The following is a 17,572-nucleotide window of genomic DNA, read 5'->3' on the forward strand; positions in this document are numbered from 1 at the left end:
TCTCTAAGGAGCTGCTAATTTAGCCTCTGCCTGAGGCTGTCCAGCAGGAGCCCAGCTGTGAAGCAATGCAAGTCACTGGGGGCCTTGGGCCTTCTTTTGGGTATTCTGGCTTTCTCTGACCCAGCTGCAGGTTTTTAGGTAATTTTAGATTGCAAAGGGCCAGGCCTTTCATATGCAAAAGCCTCTTTGCACAGCTTGGGTGGGGCGGGTTTCAGGATCCACAGGCAGAGCAAGCAGCTTTGGCTTCTCCTCAGTCCTGCCATAAGAGGCCCCGCTTCTCAGTGTCCCAGTAATCACTGCAAGCACCTCTGATTGAAAGCCGCCCTCGAGTTCCGACTAATGCCAGACAGTACAGTTTCTCCTGTGTGAGTCTGGGTCCCCAGAGACTCACCTGGAACTGGAGTCAGGGCTGTAGGGAGATTGTGCCTCCCTCCCGATTGAAAAAGACAACCATGTCCTCAGTTGGCAGCCCTTTCCATGTCCACCTCCGTACCTCTGCACTTTACCTCCGCACCTCCTCTGAGTCTCAGTGTGCTTTTCTCTTTCCTTCTAGTTGTAGAATTTCCACTCAGCAGCCCTCCTGTGGTTCTGGATGATGTTCGTTTTGTCTTTTAGTTGTATTTTTGAAGTGGTTGTGCGAGGCAGCAATTTCCAGTGTTTACCTATGCCGCCATCTTGATTTTTCCCTTTCTACTGTCTTTTTACATCTATAATGTTAGGTCGGAGAGAGCCCAGGATCGGATACATGCAGACATGACAAGATAATGGACTTCCCCTGGAATTTCTCACAGATCAAGGTGCCAGACACAGATACCAGCTTCTTCTCCCTGAATTCACATACCCCCACACAGATAAGAACTTTGTCCTGAATATTCTGCACATTCCCTGCAGCAGAGAATTCCTCAGCTCATGTCCCCGCCCCTCACCCAACCGCAGTATAAAAAAAGCGCCCCCTCCCTGTTGGCGTGAATCCACCTGCCCTGTCCTTGGGGTACGTGGGTCTTCCGGGGACGCAGAATAAACCTTTTCCTTTCCTTTCTTTTCTGATTCACTGGACTCTATTTCTTGCGCCGCCTCCTGAGCCACCTAACCTAACATTTGGTGCCTTGAAACCTGGGTGGCGGGAGCACTCGCTTTGGCCGTCCCTCCAAGGCTGGGTGCCTGCCTCTCCCTCCTCGTGGCTCTGGACCCATCAGGACCACTTCTCTTCAGCTCAGCAACTTTTCCCAGTTTGGCAGCATCAGCGGTGAGTCCCGCCCCGCCCCGCCCCGCCCCGCGCTGGTCCCAGGTGGCCACCTGCCTGCTGGCATCTCTGTCCATAAAACGTGGCCACGTCAGAGATTGCCTCTCGGGACCCTTCCAGGAAGGCTCCTCCGGACCTGGGGGGGTAGCAGGGACGCCTCTACCCCGCCCACGGTCCCTCCGTCCCTCCGTAGCATGGGTTAAACTGCTGGGACGCCAGCCTTTAGCCTGGCTACAGGCCACAGGGATCAAGCACAGGGGGATTCCAAATCCTCTAGGGTGCCAGATCACCGATCTGGCTAAAACGGTACCTGACTTTAAGGTCACACCGATCTCAGTAAGTTCTGCCAAAGAACTGGGAAATTTGCCCAAGTTTCTCTCTCTCAGTCTCTCTCTCTCAGTCTCTCTCTCAGCCTCTCTCCATATCTCTGCGTTCCCCGTCCCTCCCCCAAAGTTCCTTCCGCCATTTCTCCTAGTCCTGTCCTTCGTACTCCCTCCAGGCTGTCCCTGCGCTGTGCCGCTCCCCGCACCGCTGAGCCCGCAGTGTGTGTGGTGCATGTGGGGGTGCGTTCATGTACTGTGTGTGGGTGGCGGAGTGCCGTAATCATCATCATTGTCTCCGTGCTCTCCCACCCCCCCTTCACCAGAGGCCACCACAAATTCCCCCCAGGCGTAAGCCGCCGCTCTCCCACGGGCCTCCTGCCCCAGTCCGTCCACACTCTCCCCTCCTCCACCCTGCTGGACTCTCCTCCAGCCACACCTTCCGTGGACCCACTGGCCCCGCCTCCCCTCTTCTGTCCGCCCCACAGCAGCCGGGAACTCAAACCGCCTTTTACAACCCCATGCCCTCCTCTGCCCAGTTGGTCCTTCCGCGCACCCCCACAGCCGCTAAAGCCTTAGCCACTGTGGGAGCCGGCAACAAAGTCCCCTGCCGCCTCTGCCTTCTTTCCCAGTCGGTGCACACACGCGTCCATAGGCTCTACCTTCCTTCTGTCCTTCCTCCTCCGTTCTGCCCCTGGGAGGTTGCGGCTTTTAAACTCAACTGCCAATACCTCTCCCAAGCCCACCCAGGCCACCTCTCCCGCGCTCTCCCCTTCCCTTACAGGCCTGCCTTAGTAACCTGTACCCCACACAGTGCCCTCTGTAAGGTCTAACCGCCCGCCTTCCGCTGAAACTCCGCCACCATGACTGCCAGCACTTTAGTTCACAGGTGGCCGTCCAGTTCCCTTTGCAAGAGGTTGCAGCTGTGCTCTCTTCAGACTCTCTTAACGATAAGCTTCCTTCTCCCCTAGAGCCCAAATCCTAAGAACGTCAGCTCCAAAACAGCCTCTTCCATTTCTGCGCCCATTCTACCCCTGCCATAGTCCCGTCCAGGAACTGAGGGCATAGTCTGAATCTACGCCCCCCACTCTCTAACCCGACCTTTAAGGTCTTTATTGGTCCTCAAACCCAGGTCCGAGATCGAGTGAAAAATGGCCTTGAAGGTTCTTAATGCCCTGGAGGAGCAGGCACAGTCAGAATGGGAGGCCTGCCTTCCACAGGAGGTAGACCTGCAGACACGCCTTAGTTGTTTGTGGCCCTGAGGTTGATGGCAGCTGCCACGGCCCTAAGGGGACTGTGAGCGGTGGGGGTGCAATGAAAGGAACGCCACCGGAGAATGCTTCAAATGCGGAAAAGAAGGCCACTGGGCAATGCAGTGCCCCTGGCCCCGAGCCCCGACCAAGCCCTGCCCGGCGTGAGGTCAAAATGGTCACTGGAAGAGTGACTGTCCCTGGAAAAGTGGCGGGCCCCTTACGCCTCAGCGTGGGGGGACCACCCTTCCAGTCCAGGACACACCCGCTGGCCATGTTGGAACTGGCTGAAGACTGAAGAAGCCCAGCCTCGATGACTCCAATCCCCTTGCTGAGCCTCGGGTCACAATGAAGGTAGTAGGTCACCTTCCCGGTTGACATGGGGGCTGCCTTCTCTGTCCTTCCCTCCTTTTAGGGCCCCTTTAATCTTCCAAGATCTCGGACATGGGTATTGACGGCAAATCCACCTGCCCTCTGGCCACTGGACCCCTTCCCTGCCTCCTTGATGATAGCAGGCCCCATGCCCCTGTTAGGACGAGATATCCTCACCATCCTAGTGGCCATTCTGCAGCTCACTCTGAGCCCTTCAGCTTCCCTGCTCCTCCCACTCCTGGCCCCCTCCCTTTACTGGGACAAAGATCCTCCACTGCCATGTGTCCCGTTATGGGGCCCAGTTGTCCCAGACCACAGTAGCCTAGCTCAGTCGTAGCCTAGCTCAGTCTTCGCCTCGCTCAGTCTTCACCATGAATGCCTTTTCTCCTTCTCTCCGCCACAACTGTCCCCTCCTCTGAACTGAAAACTGCTCTGACCTCGCCCCATCCCCTTCCACCCTCCCCAAAGGAAAAAATGCAGCAACTTTAAAATCCAAGTGGCTAGAGGCCTGGGAACAGGCTGTGTGACCTGCTCCCTCCCTCTCTGCCTTTTCTCCAGCCTCCAGGTCCCTGGCTTCCACTGCTCCTTCCATTTTCCCTTGGATATCAGCGCATTCTAACATTTCTTCCCACTCTCCCTGCAATACCTATCTCTCTCAGGCTCACCGAGTGCCTCCCACCATCCCCGTTGAAGATTCGGCGACACCATCCAGGACCGGATGACCGATCATTCCTCACAGGCTCTTACCTGACAAGGGACCCTCCAATTTTGCTCAGGTTTTTCATATTTTCAGGTGAAACAGACACGGAATGATGAGGGAATCATCAATTCTACTGTCTGGATGGGAAATCCTCTAGTGTCACTCTCTATTTACGAACCCTGGACCTACTCCTATGCCCACCCTCATCAACACAACTTTCCATCTACTCTCCAACATCAATCCCTCATCCTCTACATCCTGCTGGATTTCTGTCACTGGCTCGATCCCTCATCATAGCCTAGGCGTGGGCAAACTACGGCCCGCGGGCTGGATCCGGCCCGTTTGAAATGAATAAAACTAAAAAAAAAAAAGACCGTACCCTTTTATGTAATGATGTTTACTTTGAATTTATATTAGTTCACACAAACACTCCATCTATGCTTTTGTTCTGGCCCTCTGGTCCAGTTTAAGAACCCATTGTGGCCCTCGAGTCAAAAAGTTTGCCCAGCCCTGTCATAGCCACTCAATTCCAGCCTATTGGACCATCTAACTAAACTCTCTCTAGAAATTCACAGCTCCTGGCCAGACGTCCTGCCCATGGCCCTGACCAAACTCCAGCTACACCAAGGAGCCCCACTTTCTTGAGCCCTTTTGGCTCTTCTTGCTCAACCACCGTCTCCTTACTGATCCCTCTCACCTGGGTACATATCTCCTATATCTGTCTTTAACCAGGCAATTGCTCCGAGAACACGAGAACAGGTTTCTGCCCAAGCCAGAGCTGACCAACCAGGACTCCCAAGACCAACCCTTCACCCTGGTGACTCGGTCCTCCTTAAGAACCTACAAACACAAGCCTTGGAGACTAGGTGGACAGGACTTCACACTGTAATCCTCAGAGTCCCCACCGCGGCCAAGCTGCTTGGCGACCCCAGCTTGACGACCTGTCCTAGCACCGCCTCTCCAGACTCAAGAGGAACCCGGAGCAGCATGACATCTATAAATGTGAGGTGTTGGGCCCCACTAAGGTCTGCCTTAACCGCCCTCCCCTCCTCCTTCCTTCTCCTCCCTGCCGTGTGCAACCTACACCCACCCCCACCTGCTTATGTGTGGAGGTTCAAGGTCCGTGAAACCCACTACCAGAACAGCAAACAAGTCACCTGGCAGGTAGGATCTCAGGACTGCCCTCTGTTCGGATGTCAGACAAAGATCCAGATGGCTGTCGACATCCAGTCAGTGTCCAAAACTGGCTGACCCTATGTCTGTTTTGCTTACAACCAGCGGAACCCAGATAGATGTAATCAAGATGTCAACACCTATGGGGTTGCCACGGAAGAGACTATCATACCACACCACAGCCAGTCTCACCAAGGCCAGCCCAGGTACCTTCTTTTGGTGCAACGGCACCTTAAGGAACTGCATGAACTCCTCTGACCCCGGGCCTTGCTTCGTGGTCACAGTAGTTCCCCAACTAAACTTGTATGGAGAGTCGGAGCTCACTGGTTGCTCCCTCCATCCCATCCCTGGACCTGCCGGGCTGCCTTCCCCCTTGTCATGTTAGCGGTGAGTATTGCTGCCTCAGTAGGCCTCACTGGGGGGCCCTCGGGAACAGTCTGGTCACTGCTCAGTACTTTAATGACAAGCTCCAGTTAGCCCTGGAGTCTACTACCGCCTCTTTTTAGCCTCCCTACAGTGACAAGTGACATCAATAGCCCAAGTAGCCCTGCAGAAGCAGCTCGCCTCAGACCTTCTGACTGCAGAAAAATGAGGAACCTGTATATTCCTTCGGGAAGAATGCTGTTATTACATCAATGAGTCGAGTAGTGGAGCAAAACGTAAACATACAGACCCTGACTAAGCTGACTGAAGAACTACATGCAGGACACTTCCAGGACAACTCTCCTTCCGGCTGGTTCCAAAGCCCCTTAGCCACCTGAGTCCTACCCATGATAGGGCCCCTGATTCTCATCTGTGTCTATTTTTCTCCTAGCCCCCTGCCTCCTCAAGTTCATCCACTCCCGGATCGCGGAGATGTCACGAGTGACTGTGAATCAGCTCCTGTTCCACCCCTACACTCGGCTCCCCTCCGACCTACCTCTGCCAAACCCTGGCCTTTAACTGCCCCTCCCCCCCCCTTCGCCACCCGTGGTCAGCTGGAAGCAGCCAGAAGGAGTTGCCATCCCTTATCACCAAAAGGCCCTTATCACCAAAAGGCCGGGATGTTAGGTCTGAGAGAGCCCAGGATTGGATACATGCAGACATGACAAGATAATAGACTTCCCCTGGAATTTCTCACAGATCAAGGTGGCAGACACAGATACCAGCTTCTTCTCCCTGAATTCACATACCCCCACACAGATAAGAACTTTGTCCTGAATATTCCGCTCATTCCCTGCAGCAGAGAATTCCTCAGCTCATGTCCCCGCCCCTCACCCAACCACAGTATAAAAAAAGCGCCCCCCTCCCTGTTGTCGTGAATCCAGGTGCCCTGTCCTTGGGGTACGTGGGTCTCCCGGGGACGCAGAATAAACCTTTTCCTTTCCTTTCTTTTCTGATTCACTGGACTCTATTTCTTGCGCCGCCTCCTGAGCCACCTAACCTAACATATAACAACATATTTTTGTAATGTCAAAGTAATTTTCCTTTTTATTTAGACACTCGGAGCACAGGCACTGCTCTGGTCTCTGCAGAGACCACACATCCCCTCGCTGTTATTGAGTTGATTGTTGACTGTTTACTGACCTATACACACCTAAGTGAAAGAAGTGCATGTCTATCATTTTACCTTTTTTCCAGGCCCAGAGATTTCCCTGCTGTGCTTTCTCCTGCTTCCCTCATCTATCAACAATGAATTTCATGAAACCATACAAGTCTCCACTTTTGATTGTAATGTTTAAAATGAGGTGCAAAGCTCCATTCTCCGGAGCATAATTATCTCATTCCATTGAGATTTTGCTTCACTGCAATTGCCTACATTTTGGCTCAATAAACTCAGAAAAATTCTGCGCAGGTTTCCATGTTTTCTAGATGGACAAGAGAAAAGGTTCTCGGCAGGCAGGGTAGACTTGGGGGTGAGTTATGATGAGACACAGTGGTATCTTAGTCTTTTCTTAGTAGAGAATGGACAACAGCTCCCTGTGTTACCAAGGTCACCCTGGGATTTCTGACAGAACATCCCATTCTAAGATGGGAACACATAGGCTTTTCCTGGGGTGGGAGAGTCTGGATATGAGGACAAGTGGGTTGTTCAGGGCAGCACCACTGACATGACAATAGGAGGGGGTCACGTCCAGGTCCCACAGCAGTGAAGAGCTGGATCGCCCGCCCTGATAACAGGTCCCCCCTTGGTAAGTAGTGCAGCCCAAGTTGGCCCCAGCTCCTGACCTGGAGGGACCATGGGCATGTGGTCCTCTGGGAAGCAAATGGAAAGCAACAGACTTGGTATCTTCAGCCCCACGTCCTTTTGGGACAAGCATCCCTATTAATCATGATGATGTGTAAGAGTGGGAGAAGGTTTATAATGATTGTCAGGCCAACATGGACACTGGGACATGGGCATTAAAACAGGAAAGTCTGTAAAAAAAATACAAAAATACCCTTAACTGAGCATGACGTGAAATGGAGCAAGTTCTCTCTTCTGATATTCCTAAAACTTTGTGGGCAGTGACTTTGCATCTCATCTGAAGGGGGCTGGACAGTGAGAGTGGGTTGTGGGGAGGATACAGGCCCCAGATTCCTTTGGAAATTGGACTCTAGAAGGGACCTAGAAGAGTGGCAGGGCAGTTACTGGAACCCAGGGCTACCTTCGAGTACATGGGATCCTGGAGTCTGGGTCACCTCAGCACCTGCACTCACCTTGCAGGAGTACAGCACGCTGGAAGATGTATGGGGCACCTATGCCTCCTGCAGAGGCATGGAGGTGAGGACCCCATCTTTCAGGTCCTCTCAGTTCTCCTGTGAGGAGCTCTGGAAAGACAGTTCCCAGTCACAAGGAGGAAAGCCTCAGAGCCCTGTTTTGCTGGTTCTCTACCCCTGTAATCCTCCACTGCAGACACACACACACATAGTGTGGTCTGCTGAGATCTCCACTGCAGAAGGAAAAGGTGTGACAGCCTGAGGGCTAGGATTCCCATTGGCATCAATAAGGGACCCCTCTGGAAGCCCATCTCCACCTGCCTGCCCTGCCTTAGTGGGTAATCACAGCAGGACCTCTAGGTGATCCACTGCCTGCGAAAGCTGTCCCTGCCCCAGAGTTCTCCCTTCAGGTCCCTCTTCCCCAACACATGAAGGGGAGGGGATGTGGGTTGCGCAGGGATGGCACACAGAGGTGGCCTGTCCTGAATGGGTCTGACCCCGGCCACCTTGTGTTACCTGTGGCCAAATTCTAGGAAGTGGACACATACGTCAGGGATGAGGGTTGAACCAATGTCTGCACCGTCTGAAAAAGCTCTCACTGCGGGGACTCCGGAAGCAAGAGCACCAAACACCGGGAACACAGCAAGAGAACATGTTGCACTGGCAAAAGCCTCCTGGCAAGTGAGCTGCCTGTTGGGCTACATGTGGGTGCCTGGTTACGGGGGTTTTCAGTTATATTGGATAGTGACCTCATACCTGGTATTGTCTTCCCTGAGTCCCTTCATCTCATGACAGCTATGCAAGTAGTCCTGTGGGCTGCTGTCTGCAGACACCTCTTCTGCATGAAACACCTTTTCTGTACACAGTGGCACCAGCACACGCCTCTACCCAGCCCCCTAGAAGCTCTGGGTGCAGCCAGGGTCCCAGACTTGAGGAAACCTCCCTGGGTGCAGACTCAATCCCTCATTCTTACCTTTTCTTGATCCTGGATCAGTCATTGTGCCTGTCAGGGCCCGTCTCTGTCCTGCCTGCACAATGGGTTATGGAGCAAGTGCTTCTTATGGCTGTTCAGGCTACTGTGTGGGAGGAGCTATAAAGTAGGAGGAGGACTGTCACATGTAGGTAGTGCCTCCAACCTCTTTTTCCTTCCTGTTGTCACCTCCTCTGTGTCTGCTTTTTTTCTAATCCCCCCAAAGTCATCACATCTAGAGTGAATGTGTGTGTGTGTGTGTGTGTGTGTGAGTGTGTGTGTGTGTGTGTGTATGTGCACATGACAGTGCTCCCTTTCTGGACTCCAGAACAAATCAGCCCCCACAAAGGGAGGATCAGGCTGAAGCTGCCCAGTATGTCAGGATTTCTAATGTCCAGACCAACTCTGTGGGGAGGTGGGAGCCTTGGCCTGGAAGGTGTGAACATTCCTGAAGTTTGCACTCTGAATGTCATGTACCCTGGCCAATCCCTGCCTGAACAAGGGCTTCAATTTCTCAATTATCCAATGAGGGTGTGATCCACAACTACGTAAGCATGAGCTGAGCATAAGGGGGCCTGGCTTTCTCCACTGCAGGTGGGTTGTGGACAGAGGTGCACCTTTGTGATTCCAGATCTGGGCTCCTTTTCAGAAAAATACTGTCTAGGCTGCCAAGTGCTCACAGTCTCCCCTGTGCCATCTCCATGTCAGCACACGATTCCAGAGGCACAGCCTTTTCCAGAGCCCCTGAGCAAACCTGGGGGCACCTAGGACCCCCTCTTGGAGGACACAACTGGGTTTATCTCAGTCTTTGCATTCTGACCGTCTGTGATCCGGGGCAAGGCATGGACCTCTCGAGTCACTGGCTCCCTCCTCAGTAACTCCCCATGGACTCCACCTTTCTCGTGTGGTGTGAATGTGTGCCCTCCCTTTCAATGTGGCTGTTCTTAGTGACTCCATAGAAGACGGCAAAGGGATCCAACACGAAATCCATGATTTGGTTCTCAAAGCCGGTGCCTGGGACAGACAGAGTGGTTGAGCATTGTCCTGTGCACTGAAGGATTGCCGTTCGTGTTCGGTTCCTGGTCAGGGCCCACATCTAGGTTGTGGGTTTGATTCCCAGTCTGGGTTCATACAGGAGGCAACCTATTGATGCTTCTCCCACACACTTTTGGTTCTCTCTCACTGTCTCGTCAATTTAAAAAAAAAATAACTTAAGAATTTTAAAGCAAATCCATTTTATTTTTTTAATCTTGATTGTTGAAAGGGTTACATATGTCCCCTTTTTACCCCATTGACGACTTCTAGCTGATCCCTACCCCCCACCCCAGGCCTTCACCACCCATTATCTGTGTCCCTGAGTTATGCAGATATGCATACAAGTTCTATAGTTGATTTATTCCCAACCTGAAAAGTTTTTCTTTACCTGTCAGACTGGCTATCATCAACAAATCAAAAAACGACAAGTGCTGGAGAGGATGCGGAGAAAAAGGAACACTTGTGCACTGCTGGTAGAAATGCAGACTGGTGCAGCCACTATGGAAGACAGTATGGAGTTTCCTCAAAAAACTGAAAATGGAACTCCCATTTGACCCTGTGATCCCACTTCTAGGAATATATCCCAAGAAACCAGAAACACGAATCAAAAAGGATATATGCACTCCTATGTTCATAGCAGCACAATTCACCATAGCTAAGATCTGGAAACAGCCTAAGTGCCCATCAGTAGATGAATGGATTAGAAAACTGGTACATCTACACGATGGAATACTATGCTGCTCTAAAAAGGAAGGAACTCTTACCATTTGCAACAGCATGGACGGAACTGGAGAGCATTATGCTAAGTGAAATAAGCCAGTCAATGAGGGAAAAATGCCACATGATCTCACTCATTCATGGATAATAAAGACCATTATAAACTTTTGAACAATAATAGACACAGAGGAAGAGCTGCCTCAAACAGATTATCAAACTGCAGCGGGAAGGCCGGGGAGGGTTAGGGGGCAGAAGGTAGGGGGGTAAGAGATTAACCAAAGGACTTGTATGCATGCATATAAGCATAACCAATGGACATAAGACACTGGGGGATAGGGGAGGCTAGGGGACTTTCTAGGACAGGGGGAAAAAATGGACACATATATAATACCCTTTATAATACTTTAAGCAATAAAAAAAAATAAAATAAATAAAAATTGATACTTATCCACTTGCTTACTCTGATCTGCTCTCTCTCTCTCTCTCTCTCTCTCTCTCTCTCTCTCTCTCTCCATTGAGGAATAAGCCTCTGTGCTATGAGTTGCTATCTGGAGAAACCCATGTGGCCCAGCACTGAATGAGACCAACAGAGAGAGAGGAAGTCAGGCCTTCCATCCAAACTGTATCCCAAAGACCACCCCCTCCCCCAAGTGAGCTCAGACCCTCAGTGACAGAGATCCTGCCACAGGTGAGACCACAGTAGTCCCAGCTGAGCCATGCAGGATTCCTTGTCACAGATGTGTGAGCTAATAAGTGTGTGTTCGTTAAGTCTCTAATGTGCGGTAACTGTCAGCAATAGATCACTAGCACAGTGGTCCCATACCAGGCCCTGGCCCTGCCGTTCTATCTCCCTCCTTTTTCCTCCCAATTGCCTCCAGCCCCCAGCCCCTCATTTCTCACACCCTCTGCCTCCACTTTGGATGATGGCTGTGAAACTTAGGAAAGGACCTGCAAAGTAGAGCCAAACTGAAAAGTGTAATTCGAAAGAAGAAACAGCACCTGTTGAGACCACAGTTCTGAGCTTCCAAGGTAAGGAGACGTGCCAGGGTTCATGTCCCAGCATCAAGAAGGGTTCAAGAATCTGGAAAAGGCTGTGCGCAGATGACATAGAAATCCGGAGACTGATAAAGAGTCCGGAGACGAGTTATAATTTTGAAAGGCATTGGGGGTCAGAGGACCTTCAGCTAAAGGGACTGAAGAGTACCTCCTTGTCTAGGCCCCTTGCTTGTATTAACACAATTTGTCCTAAGGCAAGGTGGAGATAATACACTTCAAAAGGTAAGGTTTCAAAGGGTACAGAGGCATTGTCAGTTTGGGGAATAGCCTAAGGCTGTTCAGGTGTTTGGCCAGTAGGAGGCAATAACATGTAGATTAAGATGCCTTTTAGCTGTCTGGCAGCCACAATCAGTTTCCTATTCAGGTTTGGGGAAATGCCTTTAGCCATTCCCAACATGTGTGACTCAACCCTGTTGAGACCCCAAGTTTCATCAACCTTTTGATGAACCTCTTAAAATTATGGCATGCTGGAATTGGTCTACTGCAGAGACACTACAGGCAAGGCAGGCGGCTGCCCCTCCAGGCCCACTCCAAGTGCATGCAAGTGCACTGTCATCACCATGGATCTCTTAGGGAGACCTGCCCCTGATTTCCAGACCTCCTTTACTTTCACAAGCCTTCATCGGCTGCCATTGTAAAATCAGGATGAAGAGGGTATACAAACACTGATTCATCTTTCTGGTTTAGAAATCACATCCTAAAGAGAGCCTGTGCAATGCCCCCGCGATGGGCTCACATTCTCAGTGCTTATGGTCCTCAGGGGTCAGTGGGAGGTCTCATCAGACTCCATTCAGATTTCCTTTCTCTCTGTGTCAACACACAGGGTTGATCTCCTTGAGAGCAGGAACCCTGGGTGTGGTCCCCAGTGAGCGCCCATTTGTCCTGAGTCAGTGTAGCTTGTGCCATGGCGGGGTGCTGTACAAGGCTGCTAGGCCATCCTCACCAGGATGGTTCAGAGCACTGAGGAGGATTGATGGAAAAGGAGAAGCCAGGCTGTCTCCACAACCTTGTTCAGCCTTGGGGCGTGAGAAAGAATGGCTGCTGGGCTCTGGAGAGACAGAAGAGCCTCAGGAAAAAGCCCAGCTGAACCAGAGCCTAGGGTCTGAGGGCAGACAGACAGAGGCTCTGACCCCAGAGGAAATTTCGAAGCGGTGCCTGTGGAGGAGATGAGTGTGGACCCCGGGCCCTGGGACATTCCCTGTCCCCTCTTCAGTGCTGTGGGCCCACAGAGGAGATGCTCAGAAAGCTGTTCAGTGCCCGTGGGGCAGGGTGGACTGTCTGTCCAGGTGCAGGTGTCAGTAAGGGTTCAAGAACAGCTCTCTGCTTGTTAAACCCTACAGCATTCTGCAACGTGGACTCCAGGGGGCGCTTAAGGCCAGGCTTTGTCCATGTGCTGGTGGGAGATGAAGTCAAACAAAATGTGGGTTTGCAGCCCTGACATCAAGGGTCCCTGCCCCAGTGCTGGTGGGTCAATTTCCCCAATAGTCCCATTGTCTTGGGCCTCAAGTACATCACATCCTTCGAGCAGATGGCTCCTGAGAGACTCATTCTTCCCAACCTATGACTAATAGTAACACGACGCAGGCTCAGAAGAAACAGACTTGTTCAAGTCTCTGAAGGGTTGTCGAGTTAAATTTTATGGAATCTAAATTAAATTTATATTTGAGTATTTCATTACATTTTCTTTAATTAGACTGAATGTTACTGAATAGTATGAAAAAATACATAAAGTTAAACATATATATGATGAACACAAATATTTTAAAACTTCATATTAATGAGGGGAGAGAGCCCTCTCTGTTGTGGCAGCTGACACACGCTGTGGCCCAGGATCTAAGACCACAGGTTCCAAAGGAGCTGAGGTGCGTTGCTCACAAGCTGCAGGTGGGTCCACATCTGGAAGTTCAGTGACGGCTGTGCCTGGAGCCTGCTCTGGCTCTGGAGAGGGCAGCAGAGTAGGCGTTGCCGCTTTAGGTGTTTCTTCATCTTGCACTGGAGCTGCTTCTGTAGATCCAGGAAGAGAACATGTTACCACCATGACTGCCTTTTGTGTGCCTTACAAGAAAGAAATGTCCCATCTCCATCCCTGAAGTCCCAGTTCAAGGCCCCACCCCAGGAAGCCCTCTAGACTGCAGGCCCTGGGCAATGACCTGAGTGGCTCTGTGCTTCTGCCTAAGCTCATCCTCTGGCGGCTCTTTTCTGTGTGGGCTAGCCTGATCCCCACTCACCCACACCACCCAATCCACATGCACAGCTCTCTGACTCCCTCCCTTTTTTCTAGCAGAAGCCCTCAGACCTCTGCCCTCTGGCAGAAATCTCACAAGGCATGAGATCCAGGGTGTTGCCAGCTTCTCCAACTCACAGTCCCCATACTCCCCTTAAGGCTCTGATCCAAAGCCCATTCACTTTTTCTGCTGGTCTAGAGATCCACTTTCTGCTTCACAGTACGTGTAGATCAGCGATACTTTGAGGAAGAAGTCATATGGGCTGTACTGTGGATGCTACCTGGCTGTGCAGCCCAGTGTGACTGAAATCACTCCTGACTAGAAGGAAGCACTGGAGTGCAGTCCTGTGGTCAGGGCCTTTGCTGAATGAATGAGCCCAAACCAGCCCCATCTCAGAAGGCTGGCTGAGCCTGGGGTCCCCCTGCTCACCCCTGGGAATTCTGATCTGGCTTCACCCTGGACAGAGACCCCTAATGGAATCTCCAACGTCTTTATCAAAAGGGAAAATAGCTTAGCCTAAGTCCTGAGGAGAATCACAAATAAGGCACAAGTTTCTTTAAAAGAAGAGAAAATGGCCAATTGGAACAACCACAGCTCCACCAGCACAGCTCTCCAGAGTCCAGGCTTCCAGCGGGCCTTTTCCTGGGAGGAACCCCCCTCCCGCCGCCCCAAGTCCCTACAATAACCCTATGAAGCTGGGCCTAGGCTCTCCCCATGTTCAGAGAAACAAACACTCAGGGACATGCAGGGATCTGGAGACTCACAGCAAGCAGGTGGCTGAGTGACCACTGTGCTGTGGAGGGGCAGGGTTCACCTGGTCCATGGTTGGTCCCACACACGTTGGTGAGTCCCAAAAGTTCTGTATTAACACAGAAGGGCGGGTGCAGACCAAGGTGGGGACGCTGCCCAGGAAGCTGGGCACCAAGTATTTGACCAGTTTTTCCATTAACTGTTCCTGGGAGGTCTGCACCTTACATGTCCATTTTTATTTTTAATTATTATTATTATTATTATTATTATTATTATTATTATTATTTGCCTTGTGAAGGTCAAGCTTATTTGGAAGCCTGAGTGAGTGGTGTTGGGGACAACATGGAGGCCCAGGGGTGAGCTGACAGGCGTCCATGTTGGGCTTAGGATGCCCCTACTGGGAGCTCAGCACTGTGTCTGGGCACAGGGTGGATCCAGCTCCCTGGGAAGCAGAGTCCTGGCTCCAGGAAGGGCAGGTGGAGAAGGTGAGGGCAGTTCTCCCTGGGAGGGTCAGGGTCCAGAAAAACAGACTTGCTCAAAGCTTTGAGGGTTTTTAGGGTTAAATTTTATAGACTCTAAATTAAGTTTCTGTTTAGGAGTACTAAATATCATAAAAATATAATAAAATTATAAACATATGTAACAAGAATATTACACATTTAACACTGTGTCTAAATGGGGTTAGGAGGGTGCCCTCTCTGCTATCGCTGCTGACACGCGCTCTGGCCTGGGATCTAGCACCACAGGCCGCACAGATGCTGGGGTGAGTTGCTCAAATGCTGCAGGTGGTTCTTCTGCCTCTTGAAGTTGAGTGAAAGCTGGGCCTGGATCCGGCTCTGGCTCTGGAGAGGCCACTAGGGTGGCGTTGCCCTTGAGGGTTTTCCTGGTGTTCTTCTGGAGCTGGTTCTGTCGATGCAAGAAGAGGACATGTTACCACCCTCACTCCCTTTTGTGTGCCTTCCAAAGGCACACTCACCCACACCACCCCCGGAGGCCTCCTCCTCCTCCGGTCTCGGCCTCAGTGGGCTCAGGTGCTCCCGCTGAGGCACTGGGCCTTGTTTGGCAGGTAGGAGACTGCAAGTTGAGCTCTATGGAAGCCAACAGCATCATCAGGCTGGGAAATTCTGAAGGTGCCGGTCCAGCCAGATGCTCAGGATGCAGGAGATGGCCCTGGGGAGAGAGATAGGTGAGCAGCAGAATGTGAGGCCTGCCTTTCCCTTCCACACGGCCCTCCCACAGCACCACTCAGAGAGCCTGGGGTCCTATGCCTGCTGCTCCTGCCCATCCAGAAGCCAGACCTTCTCCTTGTCCACCTTCAGTCTGGCAGTCCTGGCAGAGATGGGCCTGGTCACCCAGGAATGGTTGGCATGAAGCCCTCCTACCTGACAGCTCGGGATCAATGAGGGAACCACCTGTCCCCTTCTTCAGGGGAACCTGACATGCTCTCGCAGTGTCCCTGTTCCCTCCCATTAGGACTGAGAGGCCTGGTGTCCACCCAGTTCATGTCACTCATTGGCACTGAGCAGGTGCTTCAGGAATACTGACCAGTGAGCAAACAAACAAACCCCAGGGCCTTCCTATCACCTCAAACTTTGGCTCCTGCACCTACATGCTGCCTCATTCACTAGCTGTCCTGTGTGGTTCTTTGCCTCCCACTGAAACTCAACTCCCACAGGGTGGGGTACCCCAAGCTGCCACTGCGGAGGTTCTACCAGATTAGGGAGCAAGGTCCCGGGATAGGGGTGCAGACTGGGCTAGAATTAGGAGTGGAAGGCTATGAATTGTCTGAGGGGCTGTCTGTCCACTGACCTTCCCACTCGCCCACACCACCCATATCCACTTGCACAGCTGTCTGACTCATGTCCTTTTTTCTAGGGAAGCCCTCCGACCTCTGTCTCTTGCAGAAATCCCACCATGATTGGGATCCATGGTTTTCCCAACACCTTGAATTCACAGTCTCCATACTCCCCTCATGGATCGGATCCAAAACTGACTCACGTTTTCTGCTGAACAGAGGTTTACCATCCTCTTCACAATACGCGAAGATGCAGCCATAGGGAGAGGAGGCCAGGAGGACGTCACATCAGGTGTTCTGTGGACACTATGAGCCTGTGCAGCCTAGTGGAACTGAATCGCTCCCTCCCAGAAGGAAGCTCTGGAGTGCAGGCTTGGGGTCTGCTCTGAGCACTGGGTTATGGTCAGTGCCTAGAAACATTTCTGTACCAGGCAGGGCTTCTAATATACGTGCTGATTGAATGAGCCCAAACCAGCCCCACCTCAGATTGCTGGGTGAGCCTGGGCCCCACTGCTCACCCCTGGCATCTCTAATCTGGATTCACCTGGGACAGAGACCCCTAATAGTATCTCCAATCTCTTTGGAATATTAGAAAAGAGCTAAACCCAAGGCCCCAAAGAGAATCACAATTTGGCAGTGGCTTCTTCAACAGAAAGAGAAAATGACCAGTTGGTTCAATCACAGCCCCTGCAGCAGACTTCTCCACTGCCTAGGCTCCCAGAGAACACTTACCAGGGAGGAACCCAGCGAGTCCCTACAATAACCCTATGAGCCTGCTCCCTGCTTCTGGGAGGTTTCAGAGGAACAAACACTCAGAGAGTTGCAGTGACCTGAAGGCAAACAGCCAACAGGTGGCCTGGTGAGCATGTGCTCTGGAGGGGGAGGGGCTCACCTGGTAAATAATTGGTTCCACAGCTGCTGGGTGGTAACAAATGTTCTGTAGTAACAGGAACGAAGGTGGGTTCCCTCTTCAGGTAATCGACCACTTTGTCTAGCCAGTGTGCTAGGGCGATGCGCACCATACAGGTCTTTTCTCTTTCTGCCTGTGAGGCTGGAGTTCACTGGTAACCCTGAGTAGGTGGTGCTAGACCAGTTGGCTGTCAGGCAGCTGTTTCCCCAGGGCTGGGCTGACTGGACTCCAAGTTCTGCTCAGAATACTGCCATCAGAGGCTAGCCCTTGACCTCTGGCTGCCAACCTCTGAGTCTGGGCACAGGTTGGAGCTGTCTCCCAGGGAAGCAGAGTCCTGGCTTCCTGGAAGGGCAGGTCTTCAAGGCAAGAACCCTTCT

The sequence above is a fragment of the Myotis nattereri genome, assembly GCF_964212035.1.
Source record: "Myotis nattereri genome assembly, chromosome: 16".
NCBI classification, from domain to species: Eukaryota; Metazoa; Chordata; class Mammalia; order Chiroptera; family Vespertilionidae; genus Myotis; species Myotis nattereri.